Raw genomic sequence first — 20,178 nt, forward strand, 5'->3', positions numbered from 1 at the left:
TTTCTGCCTATGCAGTAATCTCTAGGCTATGTCAGCAGGAAGATTCCATTTGAATTATATTTGATTAACTGATTTTCATTGTTTTAGTGTCCATAATTTAATCTTATGTTGAATCTCCTTAATTAAAAGGAAGTATGCTATGAATATAAAAACTTGGGTCCTCAAATATTACAGTGACAGGACTGAAAAAGTGTAGATATTTTTAGTAAGCTACTATTCCAAATACAAACAATTGTAGTTCCTTGCTGTATTTCTGTGCGCCGTATCAATTCCTGTTCCCTGCAATTGGAGCAGATACATCTGAAAAATTAAATTATAGTGGAAGTTCCAATAACAAAGAATCTATTATAGTCATAAATCTTATCATGTGTGAATCACTTATTTCCTCAATATTCAGCTTTGTGACATTTCAGGCTGTGGGGAGGAATTTGGCTCCAGTGCCAAATAAGTTGGCAGAAACAGCCCCTAAGTGACCTTGGGCGTTCATCGTCGCATTGTGTCTGGGCACCAGGCTGACTGATGTGCTTCTCCATGAGTAGAAGCAGAGAGCACTGTTACAGGATGGGGCATGTAGGAGAGGTTGAGTGAGAGAGGGGTGGCTTAATCCAGCGCTGCCGCTGAAGAGATGCTTGTAGATGTGTAAATGTGACCTTGGCATTGCAGAACATGCGTTTATAAATGTTTAAAAATGTTGCCTGCTTAACTTTATCCATTTGTACACTTGGATGCTGAAGAAAAAATGGAAAAGGACTGGGAATACTGTGTAAGAGCCTCTTACATCAGAAAGGAAGAGAAGGGAAGAAGGTAGGTTGATAAGTAAGTGCTGCTGGGGAAGGTGATTGGCTCAAGCAGTGCAATGCAAGATGACTCTTGTCCAGAACTCTCCTGAGATGGTCAGCTGGCCAAAAAGAAAATTGTACTTTGTTGTTTGAAAATGCGTTGTGCTTTTGGTAACAAATAGTACTGCCAATCTGAAGTGTTCCAAAATTGTGAATCAGGCTCCAGAAATCACAAGATTAAGAGGAAAAGGAGAATTTTTAGAAACAGTATGCAGCTGAAGCTCTTCGCTTCCTGTTTTTCAAATCTTTACTGTGCATTACGGACATATTTTCAGCTTTCTTCCACATCCTTGAGGAATAACAGGTACCCTTAAAAATTGAGATTTTCTTCATATAACATGACTTGAAGAACTTGGGCTTTGTGGAAACTACTGGATATCAGAAACCTTGATAATACATTCAAAAGGTTTAACAATAATGAATAAAAGAAAACAGAAAGGCCTCAGAAAGATTATACTGCCTGTCTTAGTGAGTTGACTCACATTGTTACTGAAATTAAAGTGAGGCTAGCCAGATGAGAAGAGATTGCAAAGATTTTATTGATTAACCTTTTGCAGGGAATATACATCTCATTTTTCCTGGTAAAACAGAACAGGCTCCAAAGGCTGAAACGTGGTGATTTTGAAAACGCTCAAAGGAGAATCAATGACAGGATTTATGGCATTCCTAAAAATGCAGAAAATAACAAAAATGTGGGAATGTTGCCTCTGTCACTTACACAATACTTGCATTTTAATAGTATTATATAAAGAACTTATAGGGTAGGAGCACGAAATTCCCCAGATCCAGCTAAGATACATAGTTTTCTGTTTCCAGAATTATCAAACTCAGCAATATTTCTTACAGACAGCCTGGCAGAACAATGAAGAGCTGTATAAGGATAAAATTATCTATTTTGATGACAATTACTACCCTGAAGTTCAGAAAATTTGGAGGCACATTGGAGCTAAGCAAAACCAGCTTAGGAAAAGGGGTAAGGTCCTTCATTTCATAATCCTCACAACTAAGATGGGTATTATTCTATAAGAACAAAAGGTTCTGGAGAAATATTGCCAACACTTGACAGTTCAGGCATTGTAATCCTTGAAACAGAAGCAGCAGAAAGATTAAACATCCCATTAGACTTCTTAAAGCAAATTCACCTGTATTTTGCAAAAAGGCAGGATGCTTGAGGTACCTCAGGACTGCAGAAAGGGAGAAACAGAAAGAAATGAAATACAAAGTCTGGATGCTCCACTGTGTCTGAGGAACAAAAAAAGGACACCCAGAAGAGGATGTATAAAGCTGCTTTTTTCTAGGATACAGTGTTTCTGCATCCAGACCCTTGGAGGAACTTCCAGCAAACTTCAGGCTGTTTGGCATTATCTGGCAATAGACTCAAGGGACCACTTAAGCAGCTGGGGATCACCTCAGAGAAATACTGTCTCCTGGGGAAGCAGTAAGAAGAAGGGGAGATTCTTAACCCAAATTCTCATTTTCTAGTGAGTACAAGAGCACTTCTTTATAGCCATGCTATTTCCTTGCAGGCTGGCTATGTTGGGCTTAAAAGCAAAATTTATGGGTCATGGAGCCATACTGAAAATGTGGGCAAAAAGCTTTACAAACATGATGTTCTTCATTGTGCTACCACAGCAGGTTTAATAGCCAGATGTTAGGGAGGAGTATTATGGATAGTAGGAAGGGAAATAACTGACAGGGTGAAGGTATTAAAAAGACAAGGCTGTATTTTGGGTAGGATGTGCAAGGAGCTACTGATAGAAGGGGAAAGAGGCAAAGGAAAATAGGGGGTGGATAAATCAACCCCAGCTATTTCAGATTTGCTGTCTTCTTCCCCCTTTAGTTCTTATTTTGAAAAACAAAGGAGAAAACATCAGCAAAAAAATGTAAAATATATTGCAACATTCTGAGCTGTTTCCTTTTCCCATATTCTTTTACTACAAAGCAAAACTTGTTCAGGGAACTTTCTGGGAAGGTAATTCTTTGCCTACTTTACTGTCAAAAATAGTAGTTGCAGCTCTCAGCCTACTAATCTCTCTGAAGCCAGAGAGATTTTCTGCCCAAATGAATTTTAGCTCATGAACAAGTGATTTAAGTTACTTGTTGATCCTAGCTGAGAGTTTTCACCAGGTCTGGATGGCTCCATATCTGGAAAAAAACCCATAGCCCTTCCGTCCTTCATGTGGGAAAGCAGTTGTGGTGCTTTATGTCCTTTAAATTAGTTTATTTTGGGGAATGTTAATATGAATATATAGATTTGTAGAAGATTTTGTGACTCAATAATGAAACACAAGTATTGATCATTAAAAAGAGTGAACTTAAATCTTTGTAGGGCTATGGTGAAAGAAGCTGTGGATAGTATTCGCATACAAACAATTTAAAGGGCTGAACATCATAGAGCAGCTACAAGATTAAGTGCTGATTAACCTCTCCAGGTGTGGACTTCTAAAACTCAGATGCCAGGAAAGAGGAAAAATGCATGAGATTTAGGCAGCAGGTTGTGGGCTAAAACTTCTGAAAATCCTCAGCCATGCTGTAACTATTTACAGTGGTATGAATGCCAAATTAGCCATGCACTGAGCTTAAGACACAGCCAAGCAGCCATAGGGACTTTAGGGCTGAATAGATTCGGCTTTGTTCAAATATAGCTAATACAAGCAACACATCTGTTGATGGTTAAGGAAGCCTCAATGTGGCTGGAAGACAATATATTGTAAATTGTATGAGCAAATTATTGTTGGCTCTGTCTGTTACTATGACAGTAATGGTGTGTAAAATATGAAGCTATATCCAAGGTCAGGATGGACGGTATCTCACTAAGATACTAAGGTTTAACTTTCAGTGTCATTCTGTCCAAATATAAATTCATGCTTACTGCATTGCTTAATGTGGCACAGTTTAGGTCTCTGAAGACAGAACAGAAAATCATGCTGTGTTTAATTCTCAGTTGATTTATTTGAAGATAAGAATAGATGCAAGTAGCCCTGTATAGACAACAGTTTCATATGGAATATTTACCCCTGCTCTGTATGATCTTGACATAACAGTGCAAAATGTACAGAGGCATTCTGCTTATGTGAATTTAATAGATGACATAACTTATTGATGCTAAGATTCACTTGTATCTGAACTGTCAGAAATATGAGATCATCCTTCTTTCTTACTTAAGCTGACCTTTTCCTCTAGAAACTATTTTAATCATAATTTCCATTACAGTTCTGCTTTAGGCATTATGTACATGCACAAAAAAGAACATCTCAAAAGAAGTATTCTCATCTCCTTTCCAAACCTGAAAACACCACATATCCTGGGACACGTCAGGTGGAAAAGTAAAGAAAGAAGTGGGAACGAGGTAAGCTGGCAACTGGTTGTGAACACTGTAATAAGTAACAGTCTTAGCACCCCAGCTGAGAATTGTCAAGCATACTTGACCTAACTTGCTCCATAAATTATTGACCTTACTTTGGAAGATATGCTCAGTTGCTTTTAATTTCACTACCACAGCCTAACAGTTGTTTCAGTTTATTTTCAACTGTAATATGTTTGGTAACACATCCAAGGAAACCAAAGCAGAAGGGTGAAAGCTTGAACAACTTGATCACATAAACATGTTTTCATTTTGAAGCTATTATTTATGGAAATCCAGGGAATATTTTGGGTGCCATATTCACCCTTCATGGGACTTCCTTGAAGGTCACAGAGTTGCATGAGAAGGGGATGAATTTGGCAGTAGTTCTGTGCAGGGACTTTCATTGCAGGCTCTGGTTAACCTCCTTCCTCAGAAGGGGTACACAAATAAAGACAACAACAGCAACAAACACCAACAAAGAGTCTAATAAAACACTCCCTATAAGGAGGAACTGTTGTGTTATATACGTTCAAGGCAGCCTCCTTCAGTCTCACCTTGGGAGGAGCTCAGTACTGAGATGAGATTTGACCAGATAGTGAAAAACAGCTTGTAAAGAAGACTGGGATCCTTTGGGGCAGAAGATACTAGAAGTAGCTCAAATTGGAAATTGCTGAATCTTGTATCTGAATTCTAGAATGATGATTTAAAACAATCTACACAAACCCATTCATGGAGTAACCTGAGTAACTTTGGAGCAGCTTTGCCAGCACTGAGCGCACAAAGACTAAGCCAGGGCCTGAAAAATGAGGGGTTCACAGTATGATTGTGGGGATTACTACCTGGTTCTTTCATGTAGCTTTACAATAATTAATTTTCCAGGTAGAGTATCCTAGTGACTTTGTCAAAAAGCTGCATTTTTAGTTTAGCAAAGCGTAGGATCCACTCTCCTTGAGGGGGGCTAGCAGTCCTACAGGACTCCATGGCAGATACTGTCCACCATCCGCTTTTTTAGCCTCAGAGCAATACCTTGGATAGTTAAGCTCTTCCATACCCAATTAAATGCCGAAGGCCTGCATGAACCCAGCCTTACGCTCACTGCTTGTCAAGGCTCGCCCTTTCTTTGTGGTCTCAAAAGGGGTTTCTAATGTCTTTTCTCACTTTGGACTTCAAGCTCATGTGCAAACTTGCTACAATCTGTCGTTTATGCTTATTTTCCCCCTTCTTCTACTTTCTGCTGTCTTTGTCTGGCTGCTCCCTCTCTTTCATCCCTTGCCCCCACACTTCTCTCGATCTCCTCCTGCAGGTGAATGCCCTTTTTCCTGAGGTGCCAAGGCAGGATGTTAGAAAAGGCTTTTAGTTTCCTTCTGTTCCTCTGATCCACTGGCACCTGTAGTCCCTGTGGGCCAAAATGGTAAGCACCAGAGCTGGGCTCTAATCTGTTCTTTTAGTGCCGTTTATGCTATTTTACCCTAAACTAGAAGCCCTAATGGACAGGGTATAAAACACTTCTCTGTAGTATTTTCTGTGGGCTTCCCAGTATGGTCCCTGTTACCAATCTAATCTTCACCTGCCTGACAGTCCTGTGCACAGCATAGAGAGCACTGGTGAACCAGTGTTCCTAAGGGTGGTCCCATCTGCTCTTCAGAAAGGGAAAATGTCCCTCTCTTCACCTTTGTAGCTCTGCCCTGTGAGCAGCTTCTGCTCTTTGCTTGGATTTGGCTCAAACAACCTCAGTCTCCAGGTGGTTTGTCCAGCCCAGTGATGGAATCACCAGGCAGGCTAGGGCATGTGTGACATACTGAGCGGTATCTCAAGAGGTAGCAAATATGGGCTTGTTTATTCAAAGGAAATGAAATACAAGATAATGAATAAAATTCATTGGTTTTCGCTTACGAAAATATGCCTGGTAAGATTTATTTGAAGACTAGATCTTTGTCTGTGTTGTTGTTTAAAAAAGCGCATGGATGCCAGAGTTCCAGGTATTTTTTTAGGATAAGTTCATGAATTCTTCAGATGCGTCTTTGAAGCTTTTCCCAAACTTTTGAAAGCATAAGTAATAAAATTGGGTGGGTTCGGTGCCTCAGATGGAATCTCCTAGACGTAAAATCCATCTACTAAGGTGTTTCATATTTTCTAAAAGCCAAAACCGTGCAAACTGCAGCCCAAACTACGAGGTGCTTGTTAAGTGTAGGCAGAAAACAGTGTCAAATGTTCTTTAGGCTGCCTTTCATAATCACTTGTTGGCTCCACTCCTGCAGGACCTCCTACAAGGAGGTCTTGGCCATGTTCTAAAATAATACATTTATCCATAGGCAGCAAAGACTACAGCTGCAGCCTGCTGTTTGTGTGAGATTTAGACACAAATGGAAAGGTCTTTTAACTTCTCTGAATTCCTCATTAAACTGCTGGTGTGATTTTCTGCAGCCACCTCAGCTGAGAGTAGCAGTCCAACAAAGAAGTGCTGGATGAGACTGGCATCGTATGCTTCTCTATGAAATATGGAAAACCAGGAATAAACTGGGATCCCCCAGAAAGAAAAAGCTGAAAAAGTGTTTTCAAGCTGCTGTGCAGCAGGGACTTTTGCGGAGGGGGCTCTCCAGCAAGGGGCCGATGGTGAGAAGTTCATGGAAAAACTGTACCCTCAAAACACTGCATGTTTTGTGGAAGCTGTTGACTTAAAAATATATATATATATATAAAACAAAATTGTTTGTATTGAAGTCTTATTCCCTAGCTGGGCTTTCCCCTCTTCAGATCTCTGTTTCCCCCATTCGGATCTCTGGGAGCTCAGAGAACATAGGATAGGAATGTCAGGGCTGGATATCTATGAGTATGATTACGAACAGGTTTATTTGTCCAAGGAATAATGAAAACCAATGGCCTGAAACTGAAACCAGACAAAGTCATGTTGGAAATAAGACACAAGTCTTTAACAGGGGAAAGATTAGCCTTTGGAAAATAACTGCTGTGGGGAGCGTTAGTGTCTCCATCTCTGGACATCTTCAAACGAGAAGAGAGCCCTGGCACTAGGGCTGTGTGCTGTCTGGCACTGCCGGCCTCAGCAGAGCCCAGTGCAGACACCTCAGCCAAGCACAACCTCCTGGACCCAGCACAGGAGTGCCTGGGTGCGATTTAGAGCAGGTCAGGCTATGTCATCAGTTGTGAAACTATTTGAGAGTGTCCAGAGGAGGGCCACTAAGATGGTGAAGGGCCTAGAGGGGAAGACGTACGAGGAATGGCTGAGGTCACTTGGCCTGTTCAGTCTGGAGAAGAGGAGGCTGAGGGAAGGCCTCATCACAGCCTACAGCTTCCTCATGAGGGGGAGTGGAGGGGCAGGTGCTGATCTATTCTCTTTAGTGACCGGCGATAGGACCCGAGGGAATGGTGTCAAGCTGCAACAAGGGAAGTTCAGGCTGGATATCAGGAAGAGGTTTTTCACTGAGAGGGTTGTCGCGCACTGGAACAGGATCCTCAGGGACGTAGTCATGGCACCAAGCCTGTGAGAGTTTAAGAAGTGTCTGGCCTGTGCTCTTAGTTGTATGGTCTGATTTTTTGGGTAACCCTGTGTGGTGCCAGGAGTTGGACTCGATGGTCCTTGTGGGTCCCTTCCAACTTGGGATATTCTATGAGTCTATGATTCTATGATCAGTTGAAATGCATCCTCCTAGCCTTCCGAACGTGGGATGCTTCGTATGGAAATTAAGAGCATTGAACTTCAGTCCAACTTGAGACTGACAGGCTTACCGCTATGACATGGTTGCTTTCACTAGATGTGTAATGGCATAGTTAAAAGGTGTAGGAAATAGTTTTATTTACAGTCTGCTAAGGTGTGTGAGCCTTTGAAAGCAGTTTCTCAAGGTTAGCATGTACCCGGTTTAAAGACATTTCCTAAAACAAATATAGTTAGTTTTGTCATATTTTTTAACACTACAGCATGACAGATTTGCTACCTGTTCTTGTGAAGAGATGGTCCATTGACTAAACAAAGAAACTATGGATCTGCTGTCCATAGGTGAGCTGTGCAGTGCCCTGCAACATGTTTGGTCCTACTGAAATGGATGGGACTGGATGTCTAGTATCAATGATGAGGAAGGTTTCAGAGTCAGACTGGCAGTGAATATTTGTTGCTCACACATGACCAGAAGCATTTTACATTTGAAATATACTGCCTATTTTCAAAAGCTTAAAATCCAAAAGATCCAAGTTGCCAAAAAATCCAAAAGATCCAAAGTGCCATTGTCACAGTGATTATTCTGAGACAAACTTGGGGGGGCTCTGAAGAGGCCAGAATTGTGTGTGGGGTGAGTGACAGCTGAAGAGTCATCCCTGCTACTGGAGAAGATAATTAGGGAGATAATGGGTGAGATGAGTGGTGAGGCCCTGGCACAGGTTGCCCAGAGAAGCTGTGGATGCCCCATCCCTGGAAGTGTTCAAGGCCAGGCTGGATGGGGCTTTGGGCAACCTGATCTAGTGGGTGGCATCCCTGCCTATGGCAGGGGGATGGCAACTGCATGATCTTTAAGGTCCCTTCCAACCCAAACCATTCTGTGATTCTATGATTGTTAGGAAAAACAACCACTTATGTATTGAAAGCAACTGGAACGAGAAAGCAGTTTTTGTCCTAACATCCCTTGAAAAGAAATGTCTGGCCATAACACTGTCTTGGAGGTGAAATCTAGAAGTGTGCTTGGTCTTATTTATTGGTACATTGAGTCTTTGCAACCACTTCATTGCTCAAAAGTTGTCAGTGCTGGCACTTAAGAGCATGGAAATATCATTTCTTCTGCCGGTGCTGATAGTGCTATTTAGAGCTATAATGTTGAGAATATCTGGGATACTGCTGATGCTTTTAAAGTGGCAGTCACAGCCAGTATTGCATGAGCTGATGATGGCTTTGTATCTGAAAATTTTTATTAGATGGATTGTTGCATTTTAAAACCCTACAATTTCCATATGTACTTGCAGAAATATTTTGCTATATAAAGTGTTTTTTTAGGGATAAAGTCATCTGGTGTTCCCCTGACCATGGAAGGGCCATGAGAGTTAAATGGCCTAGTAAAGATTTTAAAATCAAAATGATAATTTTAATGTAGAATTGGGAAGTGAATTGTGGTGAGGAGTATTTCTCTTAGTGTGGACAGGTAGATACTGAGCCTGAAAACTTTGTGCTGCTAAGGAAACATTATTTGTGGAGGAAATAGAGAAAAACAGCAGTGGTTATCCACTTCAGAAAACAAATGAAAGAAAGTGTTGTATATAGCAAATTGTCCATGGGCAGCAAATAACTGAAAGGGAAGAGATCTGCAAGAGTTCACTTGGCCTTGGTATATTGGTGTCCCAGAAGAAGTGAAATCTGCCTGGGAAATTGTGGTGGAACACCTATGTGAAGGGGTGACTGTTGGTGTGGGTTCAGTAGATGCACCAGTCGGGAAGGAAGGAGAATTCAGCCACGCAGCTGAGGACATTACTGAAGGAGGCTTTGGAAGACAAAGGTTGTAATCAAACTGTACCACTAAAAGGCACTGTGTAGGAGTTGAAGTGTAGGTGTAGAATTGAAGAAATAGGAGTTAAAGTGCTCTGTGTGGCTCAATGTCTGCTGGCATAATTATATTGCACCTTCTTGTTCAGATTCAGTAGCATAAAGCATTCATCACATCCTAGTCTATAATACTGTAGAGAGCTTCTCTGCTTTGGTAAGCATTTACGACAGGTTGTCCTAGAGGCTGAGCACATTTCAGCAGTGGATGGAGCGGTCCCTGTGTACATTGGCTATGTATCAGTTTAAGTTTGCAAAATGCTTTGGAATCCTTTGGGGCAAAAGGCCATGCAATGTAGGGCCATTATCATGTTTGCTAAGAAAGCTGGGTTTGGTGCCAAAAATGACAAAATCTCCTTTAAGCTTTGAAAGTCTATAGCTAGAATCCACATTAAAATAGTGCAGGAACAAGGCAAAATGGGACTGACTGGTAATTTTATTGTTGCTTTGGCTCTGTCTCTTCCTGATGTAGGCAATGTTGATCCTATTCCTTTTCACCTTCTTCCTCTGGGTTCTCCAAAGTCCGTGGCTATAATCATGGGGTGGACTTGGCAGCGGTGTGTAGGACCTGGAATGTGTTTTTCCAGCAGCCGTGTCTGGATTTGTGGCTGACTTCTTTGGCTGACGCCACCGCTGGCCCTGCTGGCAGACAGATCTTCTTGGGGGCTGTTTTGGGTTCACAGTGCTGTCAGCTCACTTTGTGTTCTGCCCTGGATGCCATTTTCCTTGAATCACACTTTTTTTTTTTTTTTGGAAGACTGCATTTGTGGACAAAATTCCTCATATGAAAACACATGATATGGCAAAAATCTTTCCATATTTCAGGGCTCTTGTAAATGTTTCCGTGTGAACCAAGAGTAAATTCACACATTTGCTCAGAAAAGTAACTCCTGCTGCAGACGTGGTCATTTCCAAATAAAACTGTTTGGCTGGGGAATTCTGTGGGAATTTCTGTCTCTTGTATTGTGGTGAATCCCAATTCCCATGACAAAAAACGCCCTGTAGTGCCCTTCACTGAAATAACACCTCGATCTGCAAAGGTATTTAGGTGACTAACCATTATGTAGATGCCTCATTTCCACTGACTCACACGAAGTGCACTAACTACTTTTAAGGCTGTGGGCTTAAACTGTGCACACAGGCAGCGCCCGCAAGTCATGTTGCTGATGCCAGCTGGGCAGGAAGGATGCTAATTCAGTCCTAGATTTCCACCTGATCACTCCTTTGCTGACTGGTGGCTCTGCAGAAGTTTTGGTGTATTGCTGTGAGCAGTTTCACCAGAGGATGGGGTATATCCATTCACAGTCAACTGAAGGAACCTCACTGGATCCCAATGAGAGCTGTCCAAGTTGTTGCTTGGACAATTGTTTGGTTTTTCTGAGATTTTGAAACATATTTTCGTCAATCCACTTTTTATTGTGGATTTTTTTTTTTCATCCTCAGTTATTCCCTTTCCTTTCTTTTATCTTTTCTTCCTTTCTACCTTCCATTCTTTTACTTTCTAGGTTCCTTCCTTCATGGATAACACTGAGAAGAAAAAAACAAACAAACAAAAAAAGAAAAAAACAGGAAAGTAAGAAAAAAGCTAAAAAAGAGAGGAAAATGGTGTAAACCCCAAATCTTTCAATTTGGAAAACAGGGCTCATTTTTAGAAATGCTTTGAACAGAAAATGCTCTTACCTTGATAACTGGATCGAGGCAGTAATTATTCTCCATGTATGTCAAAAATGTTTTTGGGAAAAAAGGATTTCCCCTTTTATCCTAGAAGCATTTTACCTTTTGATATCTGTGCTCCTTAGATGAAGTTATGAGCCTGTGCTCCAGGCCACATTGGCACACTAGCAAAGTTCATATGGCTGGTACCATCTTTCGACTGCGGGCCCTGGCTTTCCCACTGTCCACACAGCGAAGACACTGGTTTATTCCTGGGCTTTTCTTCTCAAATGAGCCGGCTTTGATATAAGGTCCTTTCTTACACTGCTGAGCAGCTAACTGACTAGCATTAAGGTCAACAACCATACCTCCTTTACATGGCTGAGCTTGATTCCAAGTATTTCCAAAAGAGATATATATGTAGAACATGTTTTTGGTGGGGATCATTCCCTGGAGTCTGTCTTGAGTACATTTTTATCTTTTGCACCTTCTAATCCATCTCTAAAACACAGAAGTAAGACTAAGAGGGAATTAGTAAATAACAATATGGATTTGTGTAAGAGTAGTGGGAATATCAAGTTCCTCTTTTGAAATAAATGGGAATTCCAGCTTTTTAACAGGGAACAAATTTTTCTTGTTATAAAGGGAAGGCTGAGCAGCAAAGGAGAAGTACAAAATAACATTTATTGAAACTGCAGAGGAAAATGGGAATCCCTGACTGGGATGTATGCGAATATAATCCCTCTGGATTACAACCACAGTGATTTATACATTCATTAGGTAGAGACATGAGGATGATGTAGTAGAATACAGTGGTTTTCTGACAGTAATTCCAAGTTTGCATGCCTCTTAAACAATGTTTGTTTGTTTTTAATATGCAGTGCAATGCGGTTTTATTCATGTTAGAAGTACCTGACAGAAAACACCTTCAGGAAGTGTTTATGAGGAAAGTACACATAAAAATAGTGCATGGTTTGCTTTACTGTTTTAGACAAGTCAGGCTAAGTGACATAAAGTAACTTATTCAATTGAATAAGACATCACTTGTATTTTGCATTTTGATTTATAAATATCATAAAGGAAAAAATTATCAAAAAATAATAGCTGGCAAGCTTTCTTGCCAGCCAGCCCTAGATAGGTCCCTATATCTTTCTTTCTTTTTCTTTGTTTTTCTTTCTTTGTTTTTCTTTCTTTCTTTCTTTCTTTCTTTTTCTTTCTTTCTTTCTTTCTTTCTTTCTTTCTTTCTTTCTTTCTTTCTTTCTTTCTTTCTTTCTTTTTCTTTCTTTCTTTCTTTCTTTCTTTCTTTCCTTTCTTTCTTTCTTTCTTTCTTTCTTTCTTTCCTTCCTTCCTTCTTTCTTTCTTTCTTTCTTTCCTTCCTTCCTTCCTTCCTTCCTTCCTTCCTTCCTTCTTTCTCTCTCTCCTCTCTCTCTCTCTCTCTCTACCTCCCTCCCTCCCTCCTTCTCTTTCTTCCTCCCTCCCTTCCTTCCTCTCTTCCTCTCTTCCTCTCTTTCTCTCTCTTTTTATAATATATTTTTTAATTATTTCAGTGATTTGTCCAGTTTGCCCACAAGGATACTAGGAAAAATAAAGCTGCTGCTGCTTTCCTTCAGATACCTCTCTCCAGTTAAGAAATCTTGTTGTTAGTCATTTCTCCTAGTATTCTCATTTTATACTTCATTTGGAATTTTAAGTTACACCTTTTTGTTCCACACTGGTTATTTATTCCTTTCATTGGTGTTTACACTCTTCTTATATTTGAAGTGGTTAACATATGGCTGTTGGACATTGTACAGACAATCAAACATCATTCCTTTAATCTCTCCTCATAAATCAGCTCCTCCAGCTGTTCAGTCATTTTTACTGCTTTCTTTTCACATAGCCATCATTCCGTTCCTCTCTTTCTGATATTGGAGTGCCCAGAGCTGTGCAGAGATTCCTGCGTATAATCTCCTCAGAGGGAGGCAGAGTGGTTTACTCTCTGGTACAGAGTCTGTGACCACATGCACAACTAGCTATGAATTCTGCTTTGGGTTGCTGTCTCACATCTGATAATTTGGTGCTTTCTTACACTTCTGTCATGCTGGTTAATTCTGGAACAGCATCTTGGACTGCCTGAAAGCTTGATTTAATAAATTTGTAGTATTTAGAAATTTTAGGAAAGGTGCTGTCGATTAGTGATCAGAGATTTGCATAACAAATAACAACACATAAGGGCTGGATGTGATATTGCAATGTCAAGAAGAGATGTATAAGGAACAAAAGTTGTGATGTTACTCAGGAAGGAGATGTAGTATTTGCATACACTGGAGGATAATTAGTAATATTACTGGATCAGAAAAATAAGCTGGGAAGGATCTTAAGGCATCACCTAGTGCATTATCTTGTCCAGAGGAAGGATCTATTGTAGCTAGGTTGCTCCTGATGGGATTCTTTCTTGTTATTAAGAATGTCCACAAGGGAAGTTCTGCAGTTTCTACAGGAAGTCTATTACAGTATTTACAAACAGTCCTGCTAGAAGGCTTTTCCTGTTTTCCAACCTGCATAATTTTGATTTTCAGGCTTCTCAGGAGTATTAAGAGTTGTCTTTTTTGCTACTTTAAACAACAACAGTGATGAAATATGGGACTGGGACTTGGGTGCACCTGTTCCTTGCAACAAAAAGAAGACATAAGTGATGAAAGAAATATGGTGACTGTGTGGCCTGTCATTATTAATCTAGTTCTCCAGTCACAAAATATCTGAACAGCCACCATCAGTGCTCTTGAGAATGACTGTCTGGGAGGGAGATGATGACAAGAAGTACTATTAATTCAACAAGAAAGGCTTTATCCATGCCAGAGTCCCAGCTGCTGGCAAAGATGATTGCAGTAGTGCTGTGCTGATTTGCACCAGCTGAAGGTCTACAATCTCTGAGTTTGTTTGAAAAAAGACAGAATTGTGGTACAAAATATGCCTCAACTCCTTGCATGTATACCCACAGTTTCCTCTGAACTAACTAAACTTCACATGTAAAATACTATCAATTCAGAAATGTCTTCTCAGTTAAAAATAGCAGTGCAAGAGGCAAAACCTGCACAAGCCTGGAAATACTGTAAGAAATTATTTAATTTCAGGGGATATTTAGAATCACCTCCTCCCCCCCCCCCCCCCCCCCTTTTTTTTTTTTGGCTATAAATACATTGTAATTGACTAGTGGTTTTATTGATGCTTTGATCCCATATTCTAGCTAATGTCAGGAAATACAGGAAGAGATCATGGAGCAAATGCTACCCAAGTCTAGAAAGTGTTTAGTGGTCTGGGAGATCATCCAGACTGGATTTTCAAAGCAAAATATAGCACATATCTTGAACAACTCAAAAGTATTTCAGTTCCCCTCGTAGTATTAGCATTTACTGAAAATGTAGTACAGACATCCACATGGGCCATGTTTGTCCAAAAAAGGACTCATTTGATGAACAAGTAAACTCACTTTTAAAAGTAAATACTCAATTTCTCAATTTTGAGCTGTTGTTACTGAAGAAATCATGAGTTTTTGTTACTGAAGAAATTGCGTGCCATACTTTCTGCCATTTGCTGCTCATAAATGTACTAGTTGTAATATCCTCTGTTACCAGGATGAGCCTGGTAACAACAAGAAAATGTTTCCCCAGGTTAAGAACTAGGAAAACATATAAGAAATGCCTGATACCTCAGACAAGGGTACCACAGGTAAGAGTAGTTCTTTGGGTATGCATCAATCAAGTAGGAGCAAGACCATCAAATATGTCAAGAGTGTGCACTAACATCCTCCCCAGTGTTGCCTAGAAGTCAATACTGATCTTAAAGTCTAAACACTAGTGTTGGTAGAAAACAGTTCTTTTTCCTTCCTCAAATTGAACCTGAATATATAATTTAATTAGAAGAAAAGAGTATTCTTTTTACTAACTAAACTAAAATTATAAACCTTAATAGTCTGCTCAGAATGATTTTTTCCACAACCCCCTTCCAGTCAATCAGCCTCCCTGTGGGGTTCTTTGGGGAAACAAGTAGTGACCCAAGGGACCTCAGAATCAGTAAAATCAGACTCTGTGGAGAAAAGGGAGAAAAAAAAACCCACTTCAGAATCAAGAATTTGTCATTTAAAATTACCAGTATCTAATATGATAATTTCTTATGTAACATGGGATCCAGTCACCTGAATGATGGAATTGCTGTTATTTAAGATGACACTTAGAAAAACTGTATAGAGGATTATTTTGTACCACTCAAATTGCTTTAAGTCCACAGCTAAGAATGTGTATTTCTGTGTATTATGAATTGTGTATATAAGTATATGAGTATATAATGTATATGAGTATATAATTATATATTATATTTTTCAAATGTCTTTTTGTGTTGGTAAGCCCATGCCACTACTGAATTGTTTTAGCTCTAGTGAAATACATAGTTGGAGATGACAAAGAAACTAAGAGTTAAAGCATCTACTTCTAATAAACTAGGAATTTTTTCAAGGATAGCATATCTAGCAGTATGTACCTCACTAAAAACTAATGCTCTACTAGTATTTAGTGTACAGTTCTGTTCTCTGCCTCTATTTTACTGAAGTTTTCTGTTCTAAGGGTAAAATTTCTCTTCTGTAAATTAAGCATTTAAAAAGTGGGTTGTCAATGTCTAAGCCAGTCAGCTTCATATCCATATGTATTCAATGGAAAGAAATGAGCCTCCCAGGGGTCAAATGTTAGTATTTGGTCAAATACAGTGTAAGTATAGTATATATGCTAGTGTAGGTCAAATCTGTCTTTTCCTAAAACAGGATCACAGGTTGGAAATGAACTCTGGAGTTATTCTAGCAGCTCAAAGACAGCTCAAAGACAGGCCGGATGGACCAGGTTGCTTGGGGACCTGTCCAGCCTGGTCTTGAGAATCTCCTGGGAAACTTGTTCCAGTGTTTCATCGTCCTCCTAGTAGAAAGTTTTTTCTTTTTATGTGACTGTAATTGCTGATTCAACTGAATTTCAGCTTGCATCTCTTGTGTCTTGTTTCATGCCTGTGCATCTCTGAGAAGAGGCTCTGTCTTCTGTAACTCCTCCCATAATGTAGTTACAGACAGCAGTAAGGGCACCCCCATCATGCTCTTCTTTAGGCTGAACATACCCTGTTCACGCAGTCTCTTGTACATCCTTGTGCATCAGCCTCCTGCCCACCTTGCTGGCCAGACTTAAACAAATGCGTCCATGTCTTTGCTGTACTGAGGAGCCCCAGTACTGGTGGGACCAAACTGCGCCCAGTACTCCAGGCGCAGTATCAGGAGGGCTAAATAACAGCAAAGAAAAGAATAACTGGCTTCAGTAGCCCAGCTGGGTAGTGCCAGCTCCCTTGGACAGGAAGCAAAGTCCTTGATCAAGCAACAAAATCATGGTTTTCAGTCTTTTATTCTTTGCTGTTTTCTGACTTGTATACTGGTTTTAATTGTAGAGAGGTTCATGGCAGAGAAACAGGGCTGTATGATCAGCATGGTCACAAGCAGGTAGGTAGTCAGTAATGTGGATCATGAGAAGCCTTCTTGTTCTTCAGAGGTCACATACTGCAGTTTTGTAGGAGCTAACTTTTGACATGAAATGTGATTAAATCTGATAAAGATGGCAAAGATACTTATGTCTTATGAACTAACACTAAAACTGGGGAAAGAAGGGGGTACAGAAGGCACCTGTAAAGTATTTAGAAGCACTTAATGGAAGAGTCACCTGCATGAAGTTCTTCTGCTGTTGCTCTGCAATGCTTTTCTTTTAGGGGCAGCTGTACTCACAGGAGACACACACTCAGGGCAGATGTTGCCCCTACTACAGGTTCTTCCAATCCTCATTGTGTCCTGAATGTTAGACTGTGTGGTTGGTTGGCTGATTTGTCTTAGGTTTTATACATCAAGATTGCAGTGAAAGTCAAAACACGTGTCTTAATCTAAGCAGAGAAAAACAAGGCAGTAAAGCATTTTCCATCCTAAATCTCCTAAAAAGAGTAGTCTATATATCATATATTTGGGGGGGTTTCATCATCACACTAAATGGAATCAGAAGAGGTATCTGTGAGAGTGTAAAAATAAATCAGTGAAAAAGAAATAGTTTATCTCATGAACATCTCTGCCAGTGCAGTCCTTCCTATAATATATGTTGTAATAACTATTCCAGGTGATTTTTGCCTGCCAGGAGAGAGGTGTTTCCATGGAGTGTGCAACCGCCGAGGGCCTGAGCAGCTCCTAGCAAGGGCCAGGGATGGATTCCAGGTGACTTTAATGCCTTTTCAATCCAGGTCTAAAGCCTACAGTTAGCCTAAGACTACAGTTAAATAAGACCTTCCTGTGCTTAAATGCCCAGAACCGCTATAGCAGGCAGTGCCAGATTAGCAAGGCAGAAATGACTTTATAGATCTTTAGGCTGCTGTAAAACTGCTATAAACGAATCTTGGCTACCTGTGAGCTCCAAGAGTACATCTGGTAGCAAAGCAGGAAGGCAGTATCGAAACTGTACCCTCTAGCTAGAGGAGGGAAGGTGGCATTAAGCTGCTATTGCTGCTTTGAATTACCAAAGTTCCCCCTCTATGGAGAACCATCAGGAGAGAGAGCCTGATGGGTTTCTGGCTCTTTTGCACCGATGAGGTGGCAAAAAGCAGCTGGAGCAGACTTGAGAACCAAGCTGTACAGCTCATTTCATTTAGCACACTAATATATTTTTTTTTCCTGTTTCTGAGCTGTACAGAAAATGGCAAAACTTTCGATTGGCTTTAATTACACAAAATGTAACTAATCACTCATCATGCATTAATTACCAACAGATTTTTGAAGACACTTACTGACATTGAATGATTATGTAGGAGATGCATGTTGCTTATAAAATGGATAATCCTCAATAAGTTTATTTCTTGCAATCATTCTGTAATTATTTGACACTATCTATATTTAGGTTTGGTAGCATAAATCATAAAATGCTAAATTATTATTTAAAACAATATTTTAAAAGTCAAAGCTATGTAAGCTAATCCTACAGAAATATGTCTTCAATAATCAACTGGGATTTTTTTTAAAGTGCAATTAGAATCTTATTAAATCTAAATTAAAAGCTTATATGAAAAACAATTTAAAAATAGATATTGAAACCTAAGAATTCACACTCTTCAGTGTTTGCTCCTATTACAATGCACACTTAAGAATTTCATAATTTTTTCCAGGTGGACAAAAACAAAAAGGGTTTAAATTTGTAGCTAGTTTCAGATTTTAAAGTAAACAGGCTATTTGAATGGAAGGACATGGTTTGCCCTGTTGTACCCATATGAGAACATTTAATTTTAAACACATCATAAAAATAAGACATTAACATTTCTAAGCAACTTTATGCCATTTGAAGGGAGATTTTATTTTCATTTCAGACACTGAACTTGACAGACACTGGACTTGATTTTTCCAACATGCAAATTCTAGGTCAATGATAGTCACAGGGAAGCAAAACCAAGGACACGGTGGGAAGGCATTCATTTTTGCAAAAAGAATTAAAGTGAAAAAATCTGCAAAAACCACAGGGTATTAGAGTATAAAGTACAGTGAGTGTGCTCAGTCACTGGAGTGATGCTGAGCTTGATGCCACTGGTTAAGCCTAAAGCCATGGTTTGCTCTCCTTGCTTTAATGGAAGGGCAAAAATCCCAGCTCTTAGTTATTGCTAAGCCAGTTTTTGGTCACTGCTTGCAAACTGGGCTATTATGAGGTTCTCTTACTATGCCGTTATGTTTATACATTGAAATCTGTGGTTGACATTTCTTCTATCGTATCCACAGGGCAAAAGCAGATTTAGACATAGAAACAGAAAGGCTCCTGCAGAGAAAGCAGCAAGAAAGGGCAGCTTATGAATTCTTTCTGAGATTGCAAAGAATTATGTGATATATGATTTGTAGTCACAGGCTGTGCCTCTTGAGCTCAGATGTTCATTAGCTGATACTCTTCCATCCTGACATATCTAATGGGATAACATAATATCTATATGACAGGCATGATTTTACTGACTTTCATTCACTGCTAAGTAATGTTGAGGCTTTCTGAAAAATTTTACCATCTTTACTATATGTTCCGTGAGCACAGAAGTCTCTCAAATATCCATTGTTCTCTAAGAATTTTCTTTGGTAACTCAAAGGGTGCTTGCTTGATTTTCTGGAAGATAATGAGCTCAATGGAAGAAAATCAGGCTTACTTGAGCAGGGTGTCCTTACAGCATTCCAGACAAGTTGCAGTAGGTTTTCTGAAATGTAAATTCTCTCCACAGCCACAGGATTGGGTCATTCACCTGCTTACCTCTGATGAGAGCAGTGAAGTGACTGGTACACATTTTTGTTCTTCTAGAAGTTTGTCATAACAAAATGGCCTGAGCTGGTACCCTATCATCAGGTATCATATCAAGGTCTCCTCCTCTGCAGGGGGAACTCTTGCTTTCCTCACTGGACCTATTGAAGCGTAGAAAATACTGGTGTGAGTATCCATCAGCATTGAAAAGACTTGTGTAACATAATCCCAAATGTTTTTCATGGCCTGCTCTAGCTGCTGCAATGGATAGGTTTGACGTTTAAATCCTTCTTTGGTCTGTATACTGGAATCCTCATTTTCTGCTTTACGGGACTTACATTACAAGAAAGGGTTTGTAAAAAGCGGTTTTCCATCTTCTTGATGGCCTCAGAAGTCAGTTACAGTTACTAAATGCAGATTTCCCAATTGAAGTATCTACTTATGTAGAAACAGCTGATGTGGTTTAAGTACCTTTTTGATCCTCTTCTGAGGCTTTGGTATGTG

General features: G+C 39.9%; 1 long non-coding RNA gene across 1 annotated transcript; it reads left to right on the plus strand.

Moving 5' to 3' along the window:
- Positions 1-1,503: 1,503 nt before the first annotated feature.
- Positions 1,504-18,061, plus strand: LOC106035368 (uncharacterized). The gene is made up of 3 exons (XR_001206734.3): positions 1,504-1,812; positions 4,053-4,188; positions 17,539-18,061. It is a non-coding gene; the product is annotated as an uncharacterized lncRNA (long non-coding RNA).
- The last annotated feature ends 2,117 nt before the right edge of the window (positions 18,062-20,178 follow it).

This window comes from Anser cygnoides, chromosome 3 (assembly GCF_040182565.1).
Source record: "Anser cygnoides isolate HZ-2024a breed goose chromosome 3, Taihu_goose_T2T_genome, whole genome shotgun sequence".
Lineage (NCBI taxonomy): Eukaryota > Metazoa > Chordata > Aves > Anseriformes > Anatidae > Anser > Anser cygnoides.